Source organism: Mauremys mutica, unplaced genomic scaffold (assembly GCF_020497125.1).
Source record: "Mauremys mutica isolate MM-2020 ecotype Southern unplaced genomic scaffold, ASM2049712v1 Super-Scaffold_100340, whole genome shotgun sequence".
Taxonomy (NCBI): domain Eukaryota; kingdom Metazoa; phylum Chordata; order Testudines; family Geoemydidae; genus Mauremys; species Mauremys mutica.
Genome location: NW_025423318.1, coordinates 52,465 through 70,406, shown reverse-complemented (window position 1 = coordinate 70,406; position 17,942 = coordinate 52,465). Strand labels below are relative to the sequence as shown.

General features: G+C 57.7%; 1 non-coding gene and 1 pseudogene across 1 annotated transcript; both read right to left on the bottom strand.

The window, feature by feature from the left end:
- Positions 1 to 4,434: 4,434 nt before the first annotated feature.
- Positions 4,435 to 4,649, bottom strand: LOC123360964 (annotated as a pseudogene).
- Positions 4,650 to 17,605: 12,956 nt separating this feature from the next.
- TRNAI-AAU lies at positions 17,606 to 17,679 on the bottom strand. Its single transcript has one exon. It is a non-coding gene; the product is annotated as a tRNA-Ile (tRNA).
- Between the last annotated feature and the right edge of the window lie 263 nt (positions 17,680 to 17,942).

Here is a 17,942-nt window from a genome sequence, read left to right as displayed (position 1 = left end):
GGCCTGTCCAGTATCGGGGCAGCACGGCTGGGTCTTTGGCGGAAATTTGGCGGCAGGTCCCTCATTCCCTGTCTTAGTCTTTGAGCTGCCGCCGAATTGCTGCCAAAGAGGAAGGGGGGGAGGACTCGCCGCCGAACTGCCACAGAAGCAGCAGTGTGGTTGAGCTGCCGCCAAAGAGCCACAGCTTGTCCTTTTTTTTTTTCCTCTTGCTTGGGGCGGCAGAAAAGCTGGAGCTGGCCCTGGACAGGAGGAGCAGGCTCCAGTCTGCGGAGCTGCAGCAGGGAACCCCGCAGCCCAACACCTGTCAGGCACCCCCGTTCTCCATGCCCCTAATCACTGCTGCCCCATCACCCATCACTTAACTTCCATTCGCTGTTCCCTTTATAGACGCACAGTCAGAGCTCTCACAGGCTGGGCAGCAAGGAGCTGATGCCGTTTGTCTCACCCCAGTGGATATTGCAGCCCTTAGTATAGAGGTTTGTTCTTTAAACATGGGGTCAGTCTCCTGTGGGGTTGGGCCACAGGAGAGCCCTGTGCCCCTTCCTGTGCTTCTAACCCTGCACTGTTCACCCTGCGTCCTCCCCCATGCGCCTAACCCTGTGCCCCCCTCTGGCACCCCGAACCTCTACACCCCTAACCCTGTGTCCCCTACACCCCTAACCCTGTGCCCCCTCTGGGACCCCTAACCTCTGCACCCCTAACCCTGTGCTCCCCCCTGAACTCCCTCCAGCACCCCAACCCCTACATCCCCAACCTCTGGCACCCCTAACCCTGCACCCCCTCCAGCACCCTTACGTCCCTCACCCCTAACCCTGTGCCCCCTTCACCCCTAACCCTGTGCCCCTCTGAACCCTAAACCTGTGACATCTGGCACCCCTACACCCCAACCCTGCACCTCCCTCCTGCACTCCTCACCCTGCCTCCTAACCTCTGCACCCCTAACCCCTGTGCCCCCTCCTGTCCCCCTAACCCTGCACACCCTCTGGTGCCCCAAAGCTCTGACCCCAAGCTCTGCACCCCTAACCCTGCGCCCCTAACTCCTGCCTCCTCCCGCACCCATAATCCCTGCACTGTGCCCCATTTTCCCCTAACCCCTGCCTCCTCCCACACCTATAATCCCTGCACTGTGCCCCCTTTTCCCCTAACCCCTGCACCCCCTCCTGTGCCCACTTGGGGAAACTGACCTGGATGCACGGAGTAGCTGGCATTGCTGCTCGCTCCCCCCGCCGCCCCTGAACACTGCTCCTCTGCACATCGCTAGGGGGCTGTGAGGGGGGAGCAAGGAGCGACATCAGGGCTCCCTGCATCCAGGTCACCTTCCCCACCTGGGCTGCTGCTCTCTGTCCTCCCCTTATGCAGCCCAGGTGGGGGAAGCTCCCACTCTGGCTGGGCTGGGTGTGGGTGTTAATCTTTTCCTGGCTTGTGTGTGCTGAGCTCACAAAGGCTTTTTGCTCCCTCTGTCCTCCCCTTATGCAGCCCAGGTGGGGAAGGTGACCTGGATGCAGGGAGCCCTGATGTCGCTCCTTGCTCACCCCTCACAGCCCCCTAGAGGGGCACAGAGGAAAATTGGGGGGAGCAGTAGCCGCTCATCACCGCTCTCTCCCCCTTCTCTTCCCCTCCCTCCCGCGCATGTTCCTATGCCGGGAGGGAGCAGGGAGAAATCTGGGCACCACCCCAAGCAGCACTCCCCTGCCAGCCGGGAGCAGTTTCTGACTTTACACCAGCAGCACACGCCTCTCTGCTACCGTACAACACCGCCCTTGACCATGGTACCCCTGGGCAATTCCCTGGTGGCACCCACCCCTATGGCTGGCCCTGGCTATGGGCTTCAGAGGGAGTGACCAGACCAGGTGGCCATGGAAAGTTCCAGCCCCTGTTCTCCCCACCCAGCTTCTAGCAATCAGAGGCCAGGGACATGCTTCCATGCTGATAACAGGTACTGCTCCATAACGATCCAAAGTACAAGGGTGGCTCCAGACCCCAGCACGCCAAGCGCGTGCTTGGGGCGGCATGCCGCGGGCGGGCGCTCTACTGGTCCCAGGAGGGCGGCAGGCGGCTCCGGTGGACCTCCCGCAGGCGTGCCTGCAGAGGGTCCGCTGGTCTCGTGGCTGGGGTGGAGCATCCGCAGGCACGTCTGCGGGAGGTCCACCGGAGCCATGGGACAGGCGACCGGCAGAGCGCCCCCCGTGGCGTGCCACCGTGCTTGGGGCGGCGAAAAGGCTAGAGCCACCCCTGCCAAAGTACATTCATATTCCTCATCTGAGTCAGATGCCACCCACCGAAGATTGATTTTCCTGTCTAGTGGTTCAGGTTCTGTACTGTTCGCATCAGAGTGTTGCTCTTTGAGGACTTCTGACAACATGTTTCACACCTCGTCCCTCTTGGATTTTGGAAGGCTCTTCAGATTCTTAAACCTTGGCTCGAGCGCTGTAGCTGTCTCTAGAAATCTCACGTTATACCTTCTTTGTGTTTTGTCAAATTTGCATTGAAAGTGTTCTTAAAGTGAACAACATGTGCTGGGGCATCACCCAAGACTGCCATAAAACGAAATATACGGCAGAATGCGGATAAAAACATGGAGCAGGAGACATACAGTTCTTCATCAAGGTCTTCAGTCACAAATTAATGCATTATTTTTTTAATGAGCGTTATCAGCATGGAAGCATGTCCTCTGCAATGGTGGTTGAAGTATGAAGGCATATGGATGTTAGCATATCTGGCACGTTAATACCTTGCAACGCTGGCTACAAAAGTGCCATGAGAGAGCCTGTTCTTACTTTTAGGTGACGTATATAAGACACGGGCAGCATTATTCTTGTAAATATAAACAAACTTGTTTGTCTTAGCGATTGGCTGAACAAGAAGTAGGACTGACTGGACTCTAAAGTTTTACATTGTTTTCTTTTTGAGTCCACTTACGCAACAAAAAATATCTACCTATGCAAGTTGCACTTTAATGATAAAGAGATTGCACTGCAGTACTTTATATTTTACAGTGTAAATATTTGTAATAAAACTATATATAGTGAGCACTGTACACTTCGTATTCTGTGTTGTAATTGAAATCAATATATTGAAAATGTAGAAAAACAAAAATAAATTTAAATTGGTATTCTATTGTTTAACGATGTGATTAAAAGAGATTAATCGTGATTTTTTTAAAGTTAATTGTGTAAGTTAACTGTGATTAATTGACAGCCCTAGATTTGAATTTTTCTGTCACATGCAGGACAAGCTGGAATATCTGTGTCTATTGGGTTTCCGGGAAACCCAAAGCCCGCCCCATGCTAACGCATCCCCCCCCCAGCCTAAGGGGTGGTTCCACAGGGCCTCAGAAACCCACTAATTGCGGGGGACAACTAATAAAAGAACAGGGACAGGAGTGCGGTCAAAGGGTCATAAGAAGGGAGCCTGACGGGAACACTGAGCAGAGAACCCCGGACAGCCCCCACTGCTCCTCGAAGGCGTCAAGGGAGCCAGCGGATGCCGCCCAGAGGAACTCTGCCCGGATACGTGAACGGATTAAGGATTGGAAACAAGCCCCACAGTCGCAGGAGCCTGGGGGGAATTGTGCTGTGAAATGATTTCCTGTTCTGACATGTCCCCAATTGCCCTTTTTGCCCTAACAGGCTGCAGCGCAACATCCATGTTTTGCTCCAGCTCATTCCGTCCCAGGGGCCGGGGAAGGGAAATGGCTGCAGTGGAGCCAGTTGAGGGAGGGATTAGCAGGGAGTTGCTGGCGGGTTCCCTTGGCGGGGAGAAAGGGCAGTAAATACACAGGGGGTGGGAACTTCCAGGAAGGTTGGTCTGGGTGGGAGAGGGCAGGAAATCCCCAGGGTGGGGGACAGGGAGTGACAAACCTGCTGGGATTTGTTTACTGTGAGGCTCCAGCATTTCTCAAATGTGGCCACCAGGGGCTTTTATTGTGGCCACAGCCTCCTGGGCTGTAACTGAGGGAGTGCGATGGGGCTCAGGCTTCAGGCTTCTGCTCTGGGATGGTGGGCGACAGGCTCAGTCAAGATACATGGAACGTAGGCTGGGTGGGGAGAAGTTTGTGTAACTCATCCAGTTATTGATATACATGTGACTCAAATATTACCAATCTGTGTGTCCCCCCACACACACACAAAACCCCCCCAACCAACCATCTCCCAAACAGACCATCAGTCCGGAAAACATTCATCCCTCATATTGTTAAAAAGACTCAAAGGAAACAGAAAAATCCCAGCTTTTAAAACAATCCTCTAGCAAGACAAAGAAACTCACATTTGTAGACTCAGAAAACAATCCCAAGAAATTTTAACAATATGTTGTTATGAAGAAACCAAAGTGATAAAGAGACCTGACTTTTCAACTACTTTAAAAAAATCTTCTCAAATCAGCATCTTTAAAGTGAAACTTTTTCTGCTTTTTAACCAGACAATTCTCCCCAGAAAAAGAAACACTGGTCCTGGAGACACTGCAATACCAGGTCAATGCATGAGGTGGACAGAGCAAGCTCCTATTCCATCCCCTTGTTTCAAAAATCAATTTAATATACAGTCCTCAAATAAAGGACCTATCAGATACAACTTTAGATAATGTTTCCCCAAACTGATAACAACAGACACTACGCTTTTGATCTTAGCTCCAAGGAGCAGAGAAGCGATGCTGAGAGTTTCGGATGCTAGGCAGCCGCTCTTCCCCCAAAGCTTTCTACTTCAGCACGAGGAGCTCCCAGACACGCACCAAACACCATTCACGACACTTGATAACTAGGTAACTCGAAGTGATGATCACTTCCCCGAAATGACTCCACTGGAAGAATTCAAAGCAAGAGCCCTTAACACACAATTCTGTTCAAAGACAGAGAAGTCTTTCAGCCTCCTTCCTCTTGCTGGTTTCCCTGTACACTCCTAATTTGCATAAACCCACCCACTGACCTGTGACTAACAATCTCTCACTGTTTTAACTCTTACAGCAAAACAGGCCAAAGAAAGCATATGCAAGCGCTATACCGCAGCCCCAATGCTCTTTTCTGCTCCTTCTCAAACGTACAGTCATCAGGCACACATAAGATAGTTTTGCTCCATACCAGTCCAGTTTCTTGTCTAACCACTGCACACACATGGTATAACCGTACCCTGAGCTGATTCCCGACTTTTGCGCTCAATACAGGAAAACGAGAATTGAGAGAGAAGCTGTGCAGGGAAGTCTTCCTCAACTTGCACTCCACTCCCCAAGGGCCTTTCGGGGTCTTCTGTGGACTTCAGGTTCCATTTGATTGTCAATGTTTATGGTCTTATTAATTAACCATCTCCTAATGCAAGGATGCTACATGACAGACTAAAGATCGATTTTCCAAAAGAGCTGAGAAACAGAACTAAAGCTGAGCACGAGGTGTTACATTTCCATGAGCATCCAGAATCTGACTGTGCCCTGGCAAGTTCAATGCTTCCGAAAGAAATCAGAAAATAAGGAGCCCGTCAGGTCCCCCTGCTAGCACCCAGATCTAGTCAATCTGCAGGGAAATAAGGAAAAGGTGATGAATAAAGAAGTCAGGAAATAACAAGGAAATGAAGAGGTTTGTCGAACGGGTTTCTGTCCGATATACCATCTTCTCAGCTACCAATCAAAGTTAAAGACCTAAAGTTGACCTATCGGCATAAGTACAGGTGGTTGGAAGGAAGTTAAAAGGAGCTGCTGTGGCAAGTGTTAGGAGCCTGCAAGCAACATGCAGATCATTTAAAAACGCCGCAATTAGAGGCTGCGACAAAGTTCCTCCTCTACCTTGGTGGGTCCTGCGCTTATTGGCAGATTTGCTCACCTCAGTGATCTTCCCCTCTGGTGGAACCCAGAGTCTGGGTCAACTCCTCCTGTGTCTGATCAGGAGTTGGGAGGTTTGGGGGAACCCCAGGCCCGCCCTCTACTCCGGGTTCCAGCCCAGGGCCCTGTGGATGGCAGCTGTCTATAGCGCCTCCTGTAACAGCTGCATGACAGCTACAACTCCCTGGGCTACTTCCCCCTGGCCTCCTCCAAACACCTTCTTTATCCTCACCACAGGACCTTCCTCCTGGTGTCTGATAACATAACGCTTGTACTACTCATTCCTCCAGCAGCTACACCCTCTCCCTCTCAGCTCCTTGCGCCTCTTGCTCCCAGCTCCTCACATGCACACCACAAACTGAAATGACTCCTTTTTAAATCCAAGTGCCCTGATTAGCTCTGCCTTGATTGGCTGCAGGTGTCTAATCAGCCTGTCAGGGTGCGGAAAGCCCCAGGGCGGATGCAAGGAAGTTTTGGGCCCTAGGTGAAACTTCCACCTTGCACCCTCCCACCCAGCTAACCGCGTCTGTCCGTTCCCCCACCCCCCGCAGCTAACTCAGCCCCCCACCCGGGGAGCCCCCCTGCAGCAATTACTCCCCCCATCCCCCTGTGGCAGCTAACCCTGCCTAGGGAGACTTCCTCCCCACCCCACCCCCTGCCACGGCAGCTTACCCTGCCTGGGGAGACCTCCTGCGGACATGGGTGGCAAGTTTGTAGAAATTTTGGTGGTGCCCAGAACCCGCCCCCCAACTCTGCCCCCCCATCTCTGCTCCCACCTGCCTAATGCTCTGGGAGGGGGCTCGGGAGGGGGAGGTCTGGGGTGCAGATCCTGGGCTGGGGATTAGGGTGCAGGAGGGGTGCAGGCTTTGGGATGGAGTTTGGGTGCTGGGTGCAGGCTCTGGGCTGGGGCAGGGGTGGGTGTGCAGGAGGGGGTGAAGGGTGCAGGCTTTGGGACGGAGTTTGGGGTTGGGAAGGGGTATGTGGGAAGGGGGAGGGGTGCACCTTGTGGGGAGGGAGTTTGGGGATAGGAGGGAATACAGGGGTGAGGGCTGTGGGGCTGAGGATGAGGGATTCATGATGCAGGAGGGGACTCAGGGCTGGGGCAGAGGATTAGGGTGCGGGCGATGAGGGCTCTGGCTGGGGATGAGGGGTTCATCCTGAGGGGGGAGGCTCAGGGCTGGGGCAGAGGATTAGGGTGCGGGGGATGAGGGGTTCATGCTGCAGGGGGGCTCAGGGCTGGGGCAGAGGATTAGGGTGCAGGGGGCTGAGGGCTCTGGCTGGGGTTGAGGATTAGGGTGCAGGGGGATGAGGGGTTCATGCTGCAGGGGGGCTCAGGGCTGGGGCAGAGGATTAGGGTGCAGGGGGATGAGGGGTTCATGCTGCAGGGGGGCTCAGGGCTGGGGCTGAGGATTAGGGCGCGGGGGGATGAGGGCTCTGGCTGGGGATGAGGGTTTGGGGCATTGGGGAGGCTCAGGGCCGGGGGAGAGACCCAGCTCCAAATATTGCTGGAGCAGGGACCCCAGTCCTGAATATTCCTGGAGCCCGGGCACCGCACACAGATATAACCTGCCGCCCCTGCCTGCGGAAGCTAAGCCTGCCTGGGGAGCCCGCCCCAGCTCACCTCGGCTCCACCCCCTCCACTGAGCATGCCGGCATCGCTCTAATTCTCCTCCCCGCCCAGGCTTGCGACGCCGATTGGAGGAGACATGAGACTGGGCTGTGTGCTCGGCAGAGGAGGCAGAGCGGAGGTGAGCTGGGGTGGGGAGCTGTTTCCCTGTGTGCCCCCATTGCCCCGTTACTGCGGACAGCCCTCCCCGCGCGCCCCCCCACCCAGCTCACCTCCACTCCACCTCCTCGCCTGAGGGGGCTTTTAGACGCCTCCAACCACTAGGCGCCCTAGGTGGCCGCCTAGTTTGCCTAAATGGTTGCACGGGCCCTGGTGTTCACAAGCAATGTGAAAACGTGCAATTCCCACTCACACTGCACAGGGGCAGCACAGCTCCGGGGTTCTCTGGAATCGCACAATAATGCTGGCTTTGTTCCCACAGCACCTGGAGCTTTTCACAGTGAGACATGGGGGTGCTGCAGCCCCCGCCGCAGCCCTCGGTCCCGCACCTCTGCTTCTCTGCAGGGAACTTGTTATGTCACGGGGGGGGGGGGCGGGAGACTGTGCAGGAGACCCAGGCCCACGCGCTGAGCACTGCAGCTCCAGTGCTGTGTTCGGGATTCATTTCTGCTCTCTGATAAAACTGCCCCAGGCTCCTCTGTCCAACTAATATTCGTCCAGGCTCCCCCGCTGTTAGTATCTGTCCAGAGCTCTCGCCAGCCCTGCCCCAGGAGAGCCAGGCAGGCCCTGAGCGGGGCGGCAAAGGGCACTAGACGGTGACCCTAGGCCAGTGGTGCCAGAACAATCTGTATAGTGGGGGGTGCTGAGCCACTGAACCAACTGTAACCCCTGGGTGTGATGGAAACCACGTCAAGCCAGGGGCTGCTGCAGCCCCCCCCCAGTACCAGCCCCTCTGCCCAGGCAGCTCCCCCAGCCTGACACACACACACAGCCCCTGCACCCGCCCCACCCCAGGGCTCCTCAGCCCAGAGGGGAGCCCCCCGGCTGAGTGGGGAATCAGAACCCCCCAAAATTACCCTGGGACCAGCATGATCTGCCTCCGCCCTGTCCCGCTCTGCATGTATTCGGAGTGAGTCAGTTTCCCTGTCCCAACATGTGTCCCCCAATGTGTCTCTTCTCTTCCCCAGTTCCCTCCAAACCACCCCATTTCCCCTGCACCTCGGGCTGGGTCTCTGCCAACCCCCCTTCTCCCCTCCTGTCCCCAATATCTCCCTGCCCCTACAGGTCTATAGGGCTGGATCCCTCCCTCCCCCTTCTCCCCTCATTTCCTGCCTCTGGGGGTCTATGCAGATGGGTGTCTCCTCTGCCATCCCCTCCCCTGCCCCCAATATCCCTCTGGGGCTCTGTGGGGCTGGGGCTCTCTCCCTGCCCCTGTGCTCCTCCCTGGACCAACATTTCACTCCCCCCCCACGTCTCTTCTCTCCCCCAGCTCCCTCCACCCCACCCCATTTCCCCTGCACCCCAGGCTGGGTCTCTGCCACCCCCCTTCTCCCCTCCTGCCCCCAATATCTCCCTGTCCCTACGGGTCTATGGGGGTGGGTCTCTCCCTCCCCCCTTCTCCCCCCATCCCCTCATCCCTTCCCCCAATATCTCCCTGCCCCAGGCTGTCTATGGGGCTGGGTCTCTCCCTGAAGCCCCGCCCCCAGCGCGGGGCTTACAGACAATCCCCGCCCAGCGGCTGTGACGTGCGCTGGGGCTGTGACGTGTGGTGACGTGATCACTCCCCCCAGGCAACTCATTCACTTGAGACTAAATGGACAGAAGGTGTCACGTGTCCATGGGCGGGGCTATGCAGATGAGCAGTGTCTGGCGGCAGGACGGAGAGCAGCGAGAGGAACCGAAGGAGCCCGGCGGAGAGAATTCTCTGCGTGTGGACAGAATCCGGTGTGGGGAGTTCGTGCTGTGGGTGCCTGCACCGGAGTCACTTCGGGGCAGTGATTGCTACTGAGCTGCATAGAGACCAAAGGCGTGTGAATGGGGTGTGGTGCCTGGCGGGGAGCAGCTCATGGTGATAAGGTGCCCCTCACTCCCGACCCGCAGCCCCTGCTATCCAGTCCTGACCTGCAGACCCATAGCTCTGCTGGTGCCCCTCACTCCCAACCCGCAGCCCCTGCTATCCCAGTCCTGACCTGCAGACTCACAGCTCTGCCGGTGCCCCTCACTCCCGACCTGCAGCCCCTGCTATCCCAGTCCTGACCTGCAGACTCACAGCTCTGCCGGTGCCCCTCACTCCCGACCTGCAGCCCCTGCTATCCCAGTCCTGACCTCAATACTCAGAGCTCTGGTGGTGCCACTCACTCCTGACTCGCAGCCCCTGCTATCCCAGTCCTGACCTGCAGAATCACAGCTCTGCTGGTGCCCATCAATACTCCCGACCAGCAGCCCCTGTTATCCCAGTCCTGACCTCAAGACTCTGCAAATGCCCCTCATTCCCGACCCGCAGCCCTTGCTATCCCAGTCCTGACCTGCTGTGATGGAGTAGGGGCTGTCTGTGTGGGGGTTGGGAGAGCCAGGGAGGATTTTAGGTGAGGGACAGGTATTCAGCCTGTACCATGAGCTAGGCTGGGGGAGGGGAGGTCAACACCTTTGCCCGGGGAGCTAGACAAAGCCAGGGAGCCGGCTGGAGGGGGTTGGGTCAGTTTCGGTTTGGGGCTGGGGGGGAGAGTTCAGGGAATCCTATGCTGGGATCCCTGCACCCTGAACCCCAGAAGGACTCGATTGAGGGGTCCTGGTTGTGCTGTAGCCTGTATTCCTGTTGTCCAATAAACCTTCTGTTTTACTGGCTGGCTGAGAGTCACTGTGAGTCCCAGGAAGAGGGGTGCAGGGCCAGACTCCCCCACACTCCGTGACAACTGGTGGCAGCGGCGGGACCTACTGCACCCCGTGGACGGCGCTTCCTGCAGTAAGTGACTGGGGAGCAGCAAAATGAAGGGGGAACTGATGGGGACCAGGTGGGCTGAAGAGACAGAAAGAGACAGTTTCAGGAGGCGATTAACGCCTGGGAGTGTGTGACCAGAGAGAAGGACTTTGCAGTAACAGGGTCCCCCGTGGATCGCAGGAGCAGTCCCAGGGGCGGAGGAGTCTGCAGCTCGATCCTGGCAGAGAGTTGGTGACCTGAAGAAGGGCTGGTGCACGAGGGGTCTCCCTGGAACCGGTGGGAAGCTGAGAGCACAGGCCGGCGAGTGGCCAGCAGGAAGATGTATGCTAAGCACCTTAAGAGCGACCTGGTGGAGCTGTGTAGGCAGAGGGGGCTGCGCATTGGGAGGTCCACCAAAGACCAGCTAATTGCCCAGCTGGAGGAGAAGGATCGCTTGGGTGAACCGAGCCCTGTCCCAGAGGGAAGCCACCCAGCGGACACAGTTTGGGCCCCAGGGCCTGACATGGCTGGGAGGGGCCAGACTGCTGCCGAGGACACCCCGAGATCTGCCCACCTATACCTAGGGGAGGGGTTGGGGGAAGCCCAGTGAATACCAAGGGCACCTGAACCGTGGTGGCCAGCAGGGGATCGTCCCGGCAGAGCTCCCCGTCCCTGGAACAGATGCGGCTGGAATATGACAGGGAGGCGCTCGAGTTAAGGAGGCAAGAACTGAAGGAGCGGGAGAACCAGCGTAAACACGAGGAGAACCAGCGCCAGCGTGAGCTGGCACTGGCCCAGCTGAGAAGCAGCGGGGCCCCGGCTGCGGTGAGTGAGGGGGGACCCAAGCCTACAAAGAGCTTTGATAAAAGCTTCCTGGCCCAGCGTAAGGAGGGGGAGGAGATAGATACCTTCCTGACAGCCTTTGAGAATGCCTGCGAGCTGCACCGGGTTGACCCTGCAGACAGGATCCCGTTTCTCACCCCCTTACTGGACTCCACCGCCGTGGAGGTGTACAGCCGAATGAAAGGGGCGGAGGCAGGGGACTACGAACTGTTCAAACAGGCCCTGCTCCGTGAGTTTGGGCTGACTCCTGAGATGTACCGGAAGAGGTTCCGGAGTCAACATAAAACTCGTGAGGTCACATACCTACAACTGGTCAACCGGGCGAAGGGGTATGCCCGCAAGTGGACAGCCGGGGCCCAAACTAAAGAGGACCTGCTTGACCTATTCATACTGGAGCACCTGTATGAGCAGTGCCCATCCGACCTGAGGCTGTGGGTGATGGACCAGAAGCCGGAGAACCCGCAGCACGCAGGCCAGCTGGCCGACCAATTTGTGGACAGTCGGGCAGGGGATGGCAGGGAGGAGTCTCGAAGGAGCAGGCCTGCCTCAACGCAGAGAGAAAGTCGCCATGGGACCTCCCAGCAGGGGCCTATGGAGAACCCCCACCAAAGGGGAACATCCAGCGTCAGGTCCATCCGACCCACTTGAGGGGACCCATGAGACATGGGCTGCTATCACTGTGGCCAATGAGGCCACATACCGGCCCAGTGCCCCAAGCTCAGGGACAGACCGAGCAGACCCAACCCGCAGAGGGTTGACTGGGTAAAGACCCAATCAGATGAGGGGCAACATTCCCAGGAAAGGGGGGCTGGCCGCGTACCACCTGCGAAGGAGGGAGGAGGGCCCCAGGTCTGCTCCTCTGGGGGGCTGGATGCTCCAGACTCCGGGTTTTTGATTTACAGGGTGGGCATGGGGCTGCCCCTCCGGAAAGAGTGCCTTGTCCCCCGGGAGGTGGATGGGAGGAAGGTCACTGGGTACTGGGACACGGGTGCAGAGGTGACGCTGGCCCGGCCCGAGGTGGTGGCCCCAGATTGGATGGTGCCCGACACCTACCTGACCGTGAGGGGTGTGAGCGGGACCCCATTCAAGGTGCCCGTGGTGAGGGTGCACCTGAAGTGGGGGGCCAAGGAGGGCCCCAAGGACGTGGGGGTGCACCCACATTTCCCCACGGAGGTGTTAATGGGGGGGACCTCGAGGACTGGCTAAGCAACGCCCGGGGTGCCCTGGTCGTGACCCGTAGTCAGAGTCGGCGCAGGGCACTGCGCCCTGACAACGGGGAAGGTACTCTGCCCGAGGTGCCGGACCCTAACCTGGTGGGGAGGGAACGCCCAGGGACACGACGCAGAGAGGCTGCTACCTCAGTCCCAGCTGGTGAGAGAGAGCAGGTCCCCATCCCTGTCCCAGCTGCCGAGTTCCAGGCTGAGTTGCAGAAAGACCCCTCCTTGCGGAAGCTCAGGGACCGGGCTAACCTCAGTGCAGTACAGACCATGAGGAGAGGTTGTAAGGAGAGGTTTCTGTGGGAGAAGGGGTTCCTGTACCGAGAATGGGCTCTCCCCGGGGAAGTGGAGTCATGGGGATCAGGAGGCAGCTGGTGGTTCCCCAGAAGTTTCGCCACAAGCTCCTGTACCTGGCCCATGACATCCCCCTCGCAGGGCACCAGGGAATCCGGCGCACCAGGCAGAGGCTGCTACAGAACTTTTACTGGCCTGGGGTCTTTACCCATGTTCGACAGTACTGCCAATCCTGTGACCCCTGCCAGAGGGTGGGGAAGGCCCAGGACAAGGGGAAAGCAGCTTTGAGGCCTTTGCCCATCATAGAAGAACCTTTCCAGAAGGTGGCCATGGACATAGTGGGACCTCTCAGCAAGGTGACCCGGTCGGGGAAGAAATACATCCTGGTGGTGGTAGATTTCGCCACTCGCTACCCTGAGGCGGTGGCCTTGTCCTCTATCGAAGCAGACACCGTGGCAGATGCGCTGCTGACCATTTTCAGCCGGGTGGGGTTCACCAAGGAAGTCTTAACGGACCAGGGGTCCAACTTCATGTCGACCCTGCTCCAGTCCCTGTGGGAGAAATGTGGGGTCCGGCACAACTGGGCCTCAGCATATCACCCCCAGACCAACGGGCTGGTGGAGAGGTTAAACGGGACGCTAAAGATGATGCTAAAAACATTTAGGAACCAGCACCCACAGGACTGGGACAAGTACTTACCTCACCTGCTGTTCACGTACAGGGAGGTACCCCAGGAATCTACCGGGTTCTCGCCTTTTGAACTGTTATATGGGAGGCGGGTAAGGGGGCCCCTGGACCTGATGAGAGACGAATGGGAGGGGAAGGCTGCCCGATGGCGAGTCAGTGGTGGAGTATGTCCTGACCTTCCAGGAAAGACTTGCCGAGCTCATGGGCCTGGCCAGGGAGAATTTGGCCCGAGCCCAGAGGAAGCAGAAGGTCTGGTACGACCGCACGGCGCAGGCCCGCGCCCTCGCCACCGGGGGTCAAGTGATGGTTCTCATCCCCGTGAGGAAAAACAAACTCCAGGCTGCCTGGGAAGGGCCCTTCAAGGTTATCAAGCAACTAAATGAGGTAAACTATGTGGTGGAGCTGTCGAACCGGGCTCATCACCGCCGGGTGTACCATGTGAATATGATGAAGCCATACTATGACAGGGGGAATGTGGTGTTGGCCATGTGTGGACATTGGGAGGAGCCGGGAGATGATCCTTTAGTGGATCTATTCCCGGGGACAAAGGCTGGTTCCCCCCTGGAGGCGATTCCCCTCTCTGATCAGCTGACCCTGGCCCAGCAGGCTGAGATCAGAGGGGTGCTGCATCTGTACCGACAGCTGTTTTCCAACCAGCCCGGGCGCACTAATTTGACTGTCCACCAGGTGGAGACCGGGTCACCCCCCCCCCCCCCATACGATGCTCCCCTTTTCAGGTCACAGGAAAAATTGCCCAGGACCTAGAAAGAGATGTCAGGGACATGCTGGCTTTGGGGGTGATCCAGCCATCTTCCAGCCCTTGGGCCTCGCCGCTGGTCCTGGTCCCCAAAAGGGATAGGTCGATCCAGTTCTGTGTGGACTATCGAAAGCTCAATGCCATCACTGTATCTGATGCCAACCCCATGCCCAGGCCTGACGAGCTCCTAGACAAGCTGGGAGGCGCTCGGTACCTCACCACCATGGATCTTACAAAGGGCTACTGGCAAGTGCCGCTGGACGCAGATGTCAGGCTGAAATTGGCCTTTATCACCGCTCTGGGGCTCTACGAGTTTCTGACCCTGCCCTTCGGCCTCAAGGGAGCGCCGGCCACCTTCCAACGTCTGGTGGATCAGCAACTGAGGGGGATGGAGAGTTTTGCCGTGGCATATATTGACGACATCTGCATCTTCAGCCAGACCTGGGAGGACCACGTGTCCCAGGTTAAACAAGTGCTGGACCAACTCCGAGAGGCTGGGCTAACCGTAAAGGCTGAGAAGTACAAGGTGGGGATGGCTGAAGTATCTTACCTGGGCCATCGGGTGGGGAGCGGCTGCCTAAAGCCGGAACCAGCCAAGGTGGAGGTGATCAGAGACTGGCCCGCTCCCCAAACCAAGAAGCAGGTCCAGGCCTTTATTGGGATGGCGGGGTACTATCGAAGGTTCGTGCCCCACTTTAGCGCCATAGCCGCCCCCATCACTGAGCTGTGCAAGAAGGGGAAGCCAGACAAGGTGGTCTGGACCGAGGAGTGCCAGCAGGCTCTCCAGGCGCTGAAGGAGGCTCTGCTCAGTAGCCCAGTTCTGGCAAATTCAGACTTTGACAAGCCCTTCATGGTGTTCACTGACGCCTCAGACACGGGGCTGGGGGTGGTGTTGATGCAGGAGGATGAAAAGGGGGAGAGACACCCCATCGTGTAACTGAGCAAGAAGTTGCTACCCCGGGAGCAGAACTACGCGGCCATCGAGAAGGAATGCCTGGCCATGGTGTGGGCCCTTAAGAAACTGGAGCCATATCTCTTTGGGCACCACTTCACCGTGTACACAGACCACTCTCTCCTGACCTGGCTGCACCAGCTGAAAGGAGCCAACGCCAAGCTTTTGAGGTGGAGCCTGCTCCTGCAGGACTACGACATGGACGTGGTCCACATGAAGGGAAGTGCCAACCTGATATCAGACACGCTGTCCCGGAGAGGGGGCCCTGAACTTCCCTGGGTCACTGGACAGAGTGACCCCGCTCAGTTCAGTCTCGAAAGGGGGAGAGATGTGATGGAGTAGGGGCTGTCTGTATGGGGGTTGGGGGAGATGGGGAGGACTTTAGGTGAGGGACAGGTATTCAGCCTGTAACCTGAGCTAGGCAGGGGGGAGGGGAGGTCAACATCTCTGCCAGGGGAGCTAGACAAAGGAGAGAGCCGAGTGGAGAGGGGGAGTCAGTTTCGATTTAGGGCTGGGTGAGGGGAGTTCAGAGAATCCTAGGCTGGGATCCAAGCACCCTGAACCACAGAAGGGCCAGATTGAGAGGTCCTGGCTCTGCCCACAAGCTCTGCTGTAGCCGGTGTTCCTGTGTCCAATAAACCTTCTGTTTTACTGGCTGGCTGAAAATCACTGTGAGTCCCAGGAAGAGGGGTGCAGAGTCAGACTCCCCCACACTCCAAGAGGCAGCGGGGATCAATGCCCGCGTCCTCCAGCGGCAAGGAAGCCGCGGGACCTCTCCTGGCTTTGCTTGGGTTAGAGGAAAGTGGTGAAGATAAGAACGGCCCTCCTGGGTGAGACCGATGGTCCATCTAGGCCACTATCACGTCTTCTGACAGTAACCGATGCCAGGCGCTTCAGAGGCAATGGCCAGAGCAGGCAATCGTCAAGTGATCTATCCCTGCGTTGTCTTCTGAAGCTTGGTGCTTGTTTCAGGGGCTAACTCTCAGCCCAGACACACTCCAGGGAGGGAGCGTTGGTGTTTGTGCCGAGGAGCGTGGCTGGGACTCGGACCCCCTTCCCCAGCTCTGGGTAGTGCCCCCCCTCCCCATTTCAGGCTGTGTTCTGCTTAAGGCCACAGAGCCCTTGCCTTTTTTTGCCCGGTGCCTGAGAGTCAGGCCAGCTGCGGGGAATTAGCTCAAGCGGCAGAGCGCTCGCTTTGCATGCGAGAGGTAGTGGGGGACGCCGCCCGCATTCTCTGAGCCTGTCGACTAAGGCTCCTGATGAGCGTGGTGGACGGGAGAGCCGGCCATCTGACTTTTGGCCTTGCTGCCCGTAGCGGTCAGGCCGAAAAATCAAAAGCCACCCTCCCCAGGCCCACAGCCACCCAGGGGCTCCTCTGCACCATCTTGCCTCCACGAGTGCCGCACTCTGACCAGCTGAACCAGGCAAGCCACGGGAAGCTTCTCAAGGTCTTCCCCTGGTGTGGGCTTGGATGCGAAAAGCACCTGGCCGTTCATCAGCTGTTGCAAGAAGTGTGCAGAGTAGGAGTAGCGATGGGGCTGTAGCTTTCCACAGCATCTCAATTTGGGCAGCTTTCCATTCCCCTTTTCTGTGTAATGTCCCTCCCACGGGTTTCACTTGCGGAGCTGTACGACTCTGGCAGGGTGGCCATTTAGAAATCTTTTCCTTGCTTTTCTTTTTCGCCTGGCCCCAGCGTTAGGACCGTTTGGGTGTTTCAGTGTGTGTGTTTTCCCATTTGGAGGCGTTTGGAAGTTTGGAAGGGGAGCCGAAAGAGGAGTCTTTTTCACAAGCAAGTTGGCTTTCTGCACAGGTAGAGCCCTTGGCCTTAAGGCTTAGCTCCGTCAGTGCGTCTGCATGGGGTTCCTCCAGTGCCTCAAGAGCCCGTGCTAAACTCTCGGTGTGGGCGTTTGGCTTCCGCCAGTCAGAGTGCCGTGCCTGCGTCTTCCCAGGGCCGGCTCCCGTGAGGCACGCATAACTTGGGAGGAAAGGGGTAGAAGAGAAAGCAAGTGAAGCTGACTTCGAGCGGTGGTGCCCCTGGGCGGAGTGGTCCTCCTGCTCCTTCCTGTCGGAGGGGTGGGCTTGGGGGCTCTGGCTGTGGGAGGATGGTGTCCAGGGAAGTCCCAAAGGTCACCCTGCACCGGCGGAGTGTGAAGCCTCTCCCCTAGGTTGGGGTGCCGAGTATTAAGCCTTCCTCTGCGGCTTGGGCTGGGGAGCGTGATCCGGCGTCGGGTCCATTTGGGTGGAGCTGGCGGCCGGCAAGAATTCGGGCCATCAGGTCAACCCTCTGTGGACAATGGGAGCGAGCCGGCAGGCCTGCGATTTTGGCTTCGCAGGCGGGCAGCTCAAGCCTGGCCTCCTATGAGCCTGGAAGGCAGCCGGCCGGGCTCACCCGTCTCCAAGTTCCTTTCAGGCAGCAGGTGGAGCGAGGAGCCCAAGGAGGTGTCCAGAGCCTCGTCCTGCCCGGCGCCCAGCAGGGCTCTTGCCCGCTCCCGGCCCACCTAGTTTTGGCCTCTGCCACCCCTAGCAGTCAGCCAAAAGAGCAGAAGCCACCCTCTCCCTCCCGGAGTGGCCAGCATGGGGCTTGAACCCATGACCTTGGTGTTATTAGCACCACGCTCTAACTAACTGAGCTAGCTGTCCGATGGCAAAGCCTGCCTTGCCTGACCCTTTTGAAGGAGTCACTGGGGAACGATGTGGCCTCCGTTATCGAATGGATGGATCGAGACGCCACCTGCCAAGGTAGGGGAATTAGCTCAAGTGGTAGAGCGCTCACTTTGCATGCGAGAGGTAGTGGGGGACGCTGCCCGCATTCTCTGAGCCTGTCGACTAAGGGCTCCTGATGAGCGTGGTGGAAGGGAGAGCCGGCCATCTGACTTTTGGCCTTGCTGCCCGTAGCGGTCAGG